This window comes from Molossus molossus, unplaced genomic scaffold, assembly GCF_014108415.1.
Source record: "Molossus molossus isolate mMolMol1 unplaced genomic scaffold, mMolMol1.p scaffold_m16_p_15, whole genome shotgun sequence".
Lineage (NCBI taxonomy): Eukaryota > Metazoa > Chordata > Mammalia > Chiroptera > Molossidae > Molossus > Molossus molossus.
The window spans coordinates 55,315,213-55,324,884 of record NW_023425350.1 but is presented as its reverse complement, the minus strand read 5'-3'; the positions used below and the strand labels follow the sequence as shown (position 1 = coordinate 55,324,884).

General features: G+C 44.5%; 1 protein-coding gene across 1 annotated transcript in view; it reads left to right on the top strand.

The window, feature by feature from the left end:
• Nucleotides 1-5,132: 5,132 nt before the first annotated feature.
• The window catches only part of LOC118630952 (meiosis 1 associated protein), an 86,278-nt gene continuing 81,738 nt past the window's right edge, over nt 5,133-9,672 (top strand). Inside the window, exon 1 of the mRNA XM_036263222.1 lies at nt 5,133-5,218. The gene's annotated coding sequence lies outside the window, so the exon portion shown is untranslated. The remainder of the gene's footprint in view (nt 5,219-9,672) is intronic.

Sequence of the window (9,672 nt, the reverse complement as noted above, 5' to 3'; positions counted from 1 at the left end):
ACCCTACCTTTGCTATGAGATTAAATCCAAAATCCTTAATGTAGTCCACAAGACCTTACACATTCTGGTCCCTTGACTACCTCTTTCACATACTAATCTTCTGGACTGGTGAGTTTGTTCATTCCCCCGGAATTCCCTCTGCATGGAATGCTCTCCGTACCCCTTGCTTGGTTAACTCCTATTCAGTCTACTGATTCAGCACAGAATGATAATCCCTTTCTCCAAGAAGCATGCCCAGTTCTTCAAATCTATGCTTCCCTGTGAGCTCCCATAACTTTGTTCTACCCCTGATGTAGCACATATCACACCACATTTCTATTGCCTAAGTTCTTGTCTGCTCTCCATAGACTTTAAGCCCCAGGAGGGCAGAAGTGATTGTATTCTCAGAGCCAAGCATGGTGCCTGGCATTACAGTAGTCAGTAAATACTTGGCGAATGTTTGTTTAATACCTTTTGTTTTTATCCTCACTCAAGGACATTTTTGCATTTATCTTTAAATACAGCAGGAGAGAGGGAGGAAGAGAGAGAGAGAAACATCCATGAGAGACACATCAAGTGGTTGCCACCTACAGGACCCCAACCAGGGCCGAGGACAAACTACAACCGAGGTACATGCCCTTAGCGGGAACAGCACCCAGGACTCTGGTCCATGGGCCAACACTCTAACTGCTGAGCCAAACCAGCCAGGGCTGTTTAATACCTTTATTAGTGCCTATTACATTATCTGGAATTATTTATTCAAATATTTATATGTTAGTCTGGGTCCTCCAAGAAGCAGACACCAAGATGAAATTAAATATATAAGGATTTTATTTAGGGGAATCACCTCTAAGAGAAAGTGGGGAAGGAGCCAGGAGAGGCTGTGAGAGAAGTCAGATGTGATACAAGTCTGGCACAGAGTGAAGAAGAGAGGGAAGGAAGCATCCTAGACTGTGAGAATTTATCAAGGGTGTTGAGGAATCACTGAGCCACAGTTGTCCATGGGAGGAGTCCTGTGCCTCCCAATATCAAGGCTGCCTTAGTATCCCCACTACACTCAGTCATCACCTGTGGAAAGTGTGGGCTCCATGCAACCATGGCCATGGATTCTAAGGTAGCAGCTGATGCTCTTTGGTCAATTACCCTTCTTGTAGTTGAAAGTCTGCAAGGCACTTTCTCAGCAATACCAGTTTGTCACCCTCAGAGTTAAATGGGTTCTTCAGGAAATCATGTCATAGTCACCCAAGTCTGGCACAGTCCTTGGCACATTTTTCAATCTATGCTACTCCAGATGGATGAAACAGCATAAAGTACTAAAAGAAATGTATTGTAGGTGGGAGCAATGGGTGTCCCGGTTTGGAGCTCAGTAAAGATATTGTTGTAGTTGAGCCTGATAAGGGAAGCGGAGTCCGTTATAATGGATCTTGCAACCAAGAAGGAAACACAGTTTTTAAGCCAAAGAATGGCATGACCAAATGTGTGTGTGTGTGTGTGTGTGTGTGTGTGTACATATATATACATATATATGTATATATATATACATATATATTTATATATATATTTACAAGGATAATTCTATCACTGTAAAGGACAGCCTGAAGATTAGAAACTGGACGACGAATTTGGACTATGTGGAAAAGAAAACCTGTTGAGAAGCCAACCTTTATATGGGAGCACGCCGTCTATTGGACATCGGCTGCCTACACCTGGGACACATGGGTGACACGTTTCTGGTTCTACTCCGAGATGAGTTGAGAAGAACAAAAGCGAGTGGTTGGGACTCGAACTAGGCGGCTGACTCTTTTCCTCTTGGTAGACGGACGGCCCCCTCCCCACCTGCTGGCAGGCAGCGCTCTGGGAGGGGGCACCAACAAACAGGGAACAACGGGAAATGCTTGCTGTTTCCGGTTTGGTGCCAGCACTCTCTTCCCCTGTCCCGTGTGGGCTAATCCAGGGAGAAGCCCCATCTACCCGGGTGCGGCGGAGGCCCAGAGCCGGCCACTGCTGAGCGCCAGGCACTCCCGCCCCGCTGGACTTCGTCGGCGGACTCCAGGAATCAACAGCAGGTAGTGGAGACGGGCCTGGGGAGCGCGGGGCGGGCCCCTGCAGATCTGTGGCGGCCTGAGGAAACTTCGGAGAGCTTCCTGAAGGAAGGCTACACTTCCCGGGAGCAGGGACCACTGTGCGTGTGTCCACGGCCCCCCGTCCTAGCCCGAGGCCTGGCACCTAGTGTGCCCCAGCAAATAGGTATTGAATCAAAGAATGAATGAGCGATGTTGAAGAGAGGTTGGTTGAAGCCAAGAACACGATGGAAGTGCCACTGGAATGTTTCGTGGGGGCAGCTGGCGAGAAAGCGCCCGGTTTAGCGTAATATTCTCCACGGAGATGCCAAACTCTCCAAGGGCCGAGGACGGGCTGTGCCCTGAGGCGCAGCCTGAGGCGGCCGCTGAGGCGACCCGGGGCGAGCCGCCCGCCCTGCGCCGCCGGCCTGAGGGGGCGCCCTCCGCTGCGCAGGCGCACAGGGAGCCGAAGCGCCAGGTAATGGGGTCTTCGCCTTCCCGCAGAAAGGAAGCGAGCACCCGCGCTTCCCCGCACCGCAGGGCTGGAGAAGGCTAAGGAGGGCCTCAGGAGGGAACCAGGGGAAGCCACCTCCGAGGCTGGGTGCGGCCAGCTCGCGCCCGCGGGCACGCGGGGTTGGCAGGACGGACGCCCGGAGGCCGAGCTCCGCCGCGGGTGCCGCTGCGCCCTGGCCCAGGTGTCTGAGGGGAAGACAGGCAGACACCCTGTGTCCCGGGAGGGCTCTCCCGAGCCTGGGCACTGGCCACCGTGGGCGCCGCGACGACGACCCGCGACATTTTGAGGGGCCCACGAAAACGTTCTAACTTCTTGTCAAGCCAGAAGAAAACCGTGCAAGGACCAAGGAAAATGTTTTCATTTCCTTTTTCACGTCAGAAAAAAAAAAAGTGACATTTTAGGGCCCGTGAAATCTATTATTTAATTTATTTATTATTATTATTATTATTATTCGTAATGAGGAGATGGTCCACGAAGACAGAGTGCTCAGGATCCACGAAATTTGTAATTCGGCGTTGGGGAGGGAGGACCATGGCACCATTTCTCTCACATAAATTGCCCAACAGGCTTGAACAGCGTGGTCTAGGCACTGTCATGAGGGCACGTAAGGGGCCCTAACCTGTCAAGACCCAAAGTCTGTGCAGGATTGAGGGACGGGTGCTCAGAAAAGAACGACAGTGGGAGGCCCACACTTTGTGGACTTGAAAGGGGCCCCGGGGCAGGTAGGGTGGAAGGGGGTTGGGCAGGGGACTGCATGGCGCAAGGAGGGAGAGTTGAAAAGGAGATTCATACGCCCTGGCCGGTTTGGCTCAGCAGTTAGAGACCAGAGAGTCCTGTATTCGGTTCCTGCTGAGGGCACGGACCTCGGTTGCAGTTTGTCTCCCCTCGAGTGGGTGGCAGCCACCGGATGTGTCTCTCTCACATCGATGTTTCTCTCTCTCTTCCTCCCTTTCTCCCTCCTGCTCTATCTGAACATAAATGCAAAAATGTCCTTGGGGTGAGGATTAAAAAAGAGAGAAGAAAAGGAGACACATACAGAATTTCGGAGCCAGAGGAAGGATTTTGGATCTTGTCCCAAATGTAAATTGGAAACCATCCAAGGGAGTAAGTAACTTGATGGCTTTTGGTGGTTCAAGGCCGAGTTCCAGGTTTAACCAGTATGCAGGGGGACACCAGTAAGTGGGTGTTCTTGGCAACAGTGCAGAATGTAGTCTAGAGTCAGAAGTAGCCAGGTGCTGCTTAGTGCTGTGTCCAGATGCATGAGATGCATTAATTGATCATGTCTGAGGATACAGGGAAGAGAGCTGTCTCCTACCTCGTTTAGAATAGTTGGAAGCGCACACCCTGTGGGGTCTAAAAACAACTGCGCAAGCTGAAACCCTTCAAAGTGATCTTAATACTCAACAACGGCGAAGATTCTGAGACCCTGAAACCCTTTGGTCCAAGGGCAGCCGCTCTAACTGCTGAGCCACTTTTATTGTTGATAAATTCATCTTCACTAAGTTCCTCTGGCTGTTCCAGGGCCTCTCAAAAGTGTTGTCAAATGTTAATAGCTCTCTTGCTGTCCGTTGTAAGTGTACAGGGAAATGAAAAAATAATAAAACTAGTATCTGTGTAACACACTGTCATGTAAAACATTAGAAACATTGAGAATTAGTGTTTTATTTCTTTGTAAAAATTATCAGTAGTAGTTTGAGTCATGCTTGTGCTTGTTTTCTTCTCAAGGCATCTTTTCTATGCCTCAGCAAATTGTTATACTCCTAAGTTTTAACGTGCTTCCAACATTTTATCCTTTGTGCTTTAAATTTTGTAAAATATCTGCAAGAGTCCCTCTAATATAAAGTTTTTGCAGTGGCACTTTGGGATATCTTTTTGTCATAACCATATTTTTTTGTTGTTAGTCTTCACCCAAGGATATTTTCCCACTGATTTTTTTTATTTATTTGTTTATTGATTTTTATTGTTGAAAGTATTACAGATGTCCCCCTTTGATTTTTAAATAGAATGGAAGGGAGGGAGGGAGGGGGAGAGAGAGAGAGAGAGAGAGAGAGAGAGAGAGAGAGAGAAACAGATGAATGACCCCACCACTGGGGGAGGGCAGATGAAACCTGAAACCCAGGTACATGCCCTTGACCGGGAATCGAACCTGAAACCCTTTGGTCCAAGGGCAGCCGCTCTAACTGCTGAGCCACTTTTATTGTTGATAAATTCATCTTCACTAAGTTCCTCTGACTGTTTACCTAAAATCATCAAAAGATGTCCTTGTCAATATTCTCTGTCAGCTCTTTCTTCTATAACTTCATTTATATTTTACTCAACTTTCACTTTCAGTAGTCTATCACTTACAATTTCTTTGCTACACTTTTATATTTGTTGGCCAATTCCCTCTTTCAGTTATCTACTTTTGTAGTGTCTGGTGGGTTTGTCACTAGGAGACAAGAGGGTAAAACAACTATACACTTTGCTATCAGTACTTAAACTAAATGAGATCTGCTGTGACCAGTCACTGACAAACTTTAAAAGAAACAACATAATTAATCGCTAACCATGATGTGTATCTATTATTTATGTAGTGATCTGTGGATTGAAGAGCTAGCTGTGATTTCTACTTCGTGTGATTACTCACAATATTCTACGGTAACTGAAATTTCAACTGTATTGATGGGTACTGGTGTTATTTAACTAAACTCTATTTGATTTGAGATGTGTATATATATTGGAACCATGAAAAGTTAGAACTGCCTATACTCGAAACTGGCACAAGTTTCAGATGTGAAGGAAGATGGGCAGGAGAATAGAAGCTCATTCTATATTAAATAAGGCCTTTGTCTGGGGGCCTGTTTGTCTATGTGGACCTGTCTGTGTGTCAGCCTCAAATTCAGCATTACATTGGTCCCATGCACTTAAATTTACAGTTAAAACATATTTATTATATGTGCTTTCTTGGTAAATACTTTAGTCATTGACTTGGATTTCAAGATTACTTGCAACAGGTTAGCATACTCATTCATTTATTTGTACATTTTGCCCAGCACATAACTGGAGCTCAATAAAAAAATTATTGAATGAACAAATGCTGACTTCCACTATCCAAAAAGGAAAGTTTGAAAGGGAATAACTTCACAGATTCATTTTGAGAAACACATTGATTTATGTACTAAAGTTAAAGTGTGTCTGAAAATTATCATAAATACTTTTCTCTTAAACCCAGAGGAAATCAAAAAAGCTTTTATTTTCCCTGCATTCTTTTTTTTTATTATTTATTTTTGTTACAGATGTTTCTCCTTTTTTCCCCTACACCCCTCCTCCTCATCCTGCCCCACCCCCACCCCCTTAGCATTGTTGTCTATGTCCACTGGTTATGCATACATGCATATAAGTCCTTTGGTTCATCTCATCCATCCACCCCTCACCCCCTACTCTAAGATTTGTCAGTGTGAACCATATTCCTTTCTATGTCTCTTGGTCTATTTTGTTCATCAGCCTACCTTGTTCATTGTATTCCACAAATAAGTGAAATCATGTGGTATTTGTCTTTCTCTGGGTGGCTTATTTCGCTTAGCATAATACTCTCGAGGTCCTTCCATGTTGTCTCAAAGGATAAGAACTTTCTTTCTTACACCTGCATATATGTACCACCGCTTTTTTATCCATTCATCAATTAAATGGGCTGTTTCCAGATCTTGGCAATTGTAAATAGTTCTGCTATGAACATAGGGGTACATATATTCTTTCAGATTAGTGTTTCAGGCTTCTTAGGATATATTCCTAGAAGTGGGATCACTGGGTCAAATAGAAGTTCAATTTTAATTTTTTCTTTTTTTTTTTTTTTTGTCTCTTTTTTTTTTTTTTCAAATCTTTATTGTTGGATGTAAAATGGATTACACATGTTCCACATTTTTCCTCCATTGACCCCCTCCTCCCCAGTCCCGCCCCCCTCCTGCCTTTTCCCACACTATTGTCTGTGTCCATTGGTTATGCATATAAGTTCTTTGGTTTATTTCTCACCCCTGCCCAACACCTTTCCCTTAGAGGTTTGTCAGTCTAGCAATGAATTTATGCTTCTTAATCCCTTCACCTTTTTCACCCATTCCCCCAACCCCCCTCCCATCTGGCAACCAACAAAATGTTCTCTGTATCTATGAGAATGTTTTTGTTCTACCTGTTCATTTTGTTTGTAGATTCCATTGTTGATAGATATGTATTCATTGCCATTTTGTTTGTTCATACATTTTATCTTTTTCTTCATATAATTTCATATAATAACGGTTTGGTAGTGATGAACTCCTTTAACTTTTTCTTGTCTGAGAAAGTTTTTATATGTCCATCGATTCTAAATGGCAGCTTTGCAGGATAGAGTAATCTTGGTTGCAGGTTCTTGGTTTTCATCACTCTGAATATTTCTTGCCACTCCCTTCTGCCTGCAAAGTTTCTTTTGAGAAATCAGCTGACAAACTCCCTTGTAGGTAACTAGCTGCCTTTCTCTTGCTGCTTTTAAGATTCTCTCTGTCTTGAACCTTTTGCATTTTGATGATGATGTGTCTTGGTGTGGGCCTCTTGGGGTTCATCTTGCTTGGGACTCTCTGTGCTTCCTGGACTTGTATGTCTGTTTCCTTCACCAAGTTAGGAAAGTTTTCTGCCATTATTGTTTCAAACAGGTTTTCGATTTCTTGTTCTCGCTCTTCTCCTTCCGGCACCCACAACATGCGAATGTTGGCACGCTTGAAGTTGTCCCAGAGGCTTCTTACACTATCCTCATTTTTTTGGATTCCTTTTTTTTTTTTTTGCTGTTCTGATTGGGCATTTTTTGCTTCCTTTTTTTCCAAATCGATGGTTTGCTTCTTGGATTTACGTACTCTACTATTGAATCTGTGTAAATTGTAAATTATTCTTTATTTCAGTTAATGTCTCCTTTAATTCTGACTGTGCATCCATAATTTCTGACTGGTCCTTTTTTATGCTCTTGAGCCCCTCACTAAGTTCACTGAGGTTCTCACTGAGTTCATTGAGTATCCTTATAAGCAGTATTTTGAACTCAGCATCTGTTAGGTTGCTTATCTCCATTTCGCTTAGTTCTTTTCTTGGGGTTTTTTTCTGTTCTTTCATTTGGGACCTGTTTCTTTGTCTCTTCATTTTGGCTGCCTCCCTGTGTTTGTTTCTGTGTATTACTTAACGAGAGGTATGGGGCTAGCTGAGACCAGATGCTGCTAGTTTGAAAGAATTTAGGAAAAACCTGAAGCAGGATCCAAGACAGGCCAATCCTATGGTTAAGCAAGTGGCAACAGCTTGGGTGGGCCTGAAAGTTGGGTGGGCCTGAAAGTGGGGTGGGGTGGGGTGGGGTGGGGTGGGGTGGGGCCTCAGGGAGTCACCAGGGCGGGGCTACCAGTGTGAGCCAGATTGCTGGAGTCCCAGATATGGTGGCTGTCTGACGCCCCAGGGAAGGGCTCACCAAAGGAACAAAGGCCTCTGACAGCACGTTTGTCCCGGAGAAAGCCCCCTCTCCAGCCCTCATTCCAGGGCCAAACAGCTCAGTTCTTCCCTGTATGTCTCTGGTGCCCCTCGGGCTGCCTCCCCTCCAAGCTTAGTGGGAGAGAGTTCGATAAGTTCCTGCGTGGGCCCTTTAAGGAGCTGCCTGGGGCTCCATCCGCTTCAGCTTCCCTGAGCCTCAGTTCCTGCTGGTTTTTCCAGCCAGAAGTTATGGGGACTTCTCTTCCTGACACTGGAACCCTGAACGGGGCACCTGGTGTGGGACAGGGACCCCTCAGTGCTCAGGAAGGAGCTTCCCAGCCCAGGTGTCCTCCTGATTTTTATCTGCCACATGTGGGTCTGGGATCAGCTCGTCTAGCCACCAGCCCTCGGGCCTCCGCCCCTCCTACCAGTCTGGATGTGGCTGCTGCTTTAATTCTGCAGTTTTAGGACTTTCATTCAGCTTGATTTCCGGTGGTTTTGAATATGGTTGTTCTATAGTTTAGTTGTAACCTTGATGTGATTGTGGGAGGACGTGATACCGCGTTTACCTATGCCACCATCTTGACCGGAAGTCTGGGGACATGTTTTTATATAAAAAATATTTTTTGTTTGTCCTGATGTTCTTTTTGAAATAGTATATTTTATGAAAAAGGAATATAGTTTAATAATTATAAAGTGAACACCCATGTAACCACAATAAAGATAAAAAAATAGAACATGTCAACACCTCATAATCTCCCCTTTGTTCCCTTCTAATCATAATACCCACCTTCCTTTCTAGAGATAACCACTATCCAAATTTTTGTGATAATATTTTTCTTGCTTTTTAAAAGTAGTGTTATCATTATGTACACATCTCTGAACTATAGAGTTATTTTCAAAATCTATATAAATGGAATCATACTATATGTATTCTTTGGTGTTTTGCGTCTGTTATTCAATATTGTTTCTCAGAGTCACACATGTTGCATTTAACTCTAGTTCACTCATTTTTATTGCTGTATGTGTAAATGTATCATAATTTATTCATTCTTGTGCTGATTAGCATGTGTGTTGTTTGCAGATTGGGGTAATTGTAAACAAGACTATTATAAATAGTCTTTTTGCTGCTATGATCTGACTTTGTTCACATACCTTATGCATGTCGTTATTCACAGCGTATATGATTGTGAACACAAAATGTCCAAGAAGACTTACAGATAAATTATTATAATTAGTAACAGAGTGCAGCAAGGTTGTTAAATACAAAATCAATATACAAAAATCAATTATATTTCTATGTGTTAGCAACAAACTAAAAACAAAATTTTAAAAGATGTTGTGTGGGACGTCCGGTCAAGATGGCGGCGTAGGTAAACGCAGTATTGCGTCCTCCCACAACCACATCCAAGTTACAACTAAACTAAAGAACAACCATCATTCACAACCGCCTGAAATCAAGCTTAATGGAAGTCCTACAACTACGGAATTAAAGAAACTGCATTGAGACTGGTAGGAGGGGCGGAGGTGCAAGGGGCGGCGGCGAGACAGCAGTGAGACGAGCTGGTCCCACACCCACGTGTGGCAGATAAAAATCAGGAGGATACCTGGGCTGGGAAGGTCCTTCCTGAGCACTGAGGGGGGGTCCTCGTCCCACACCAGGTGCGCCGC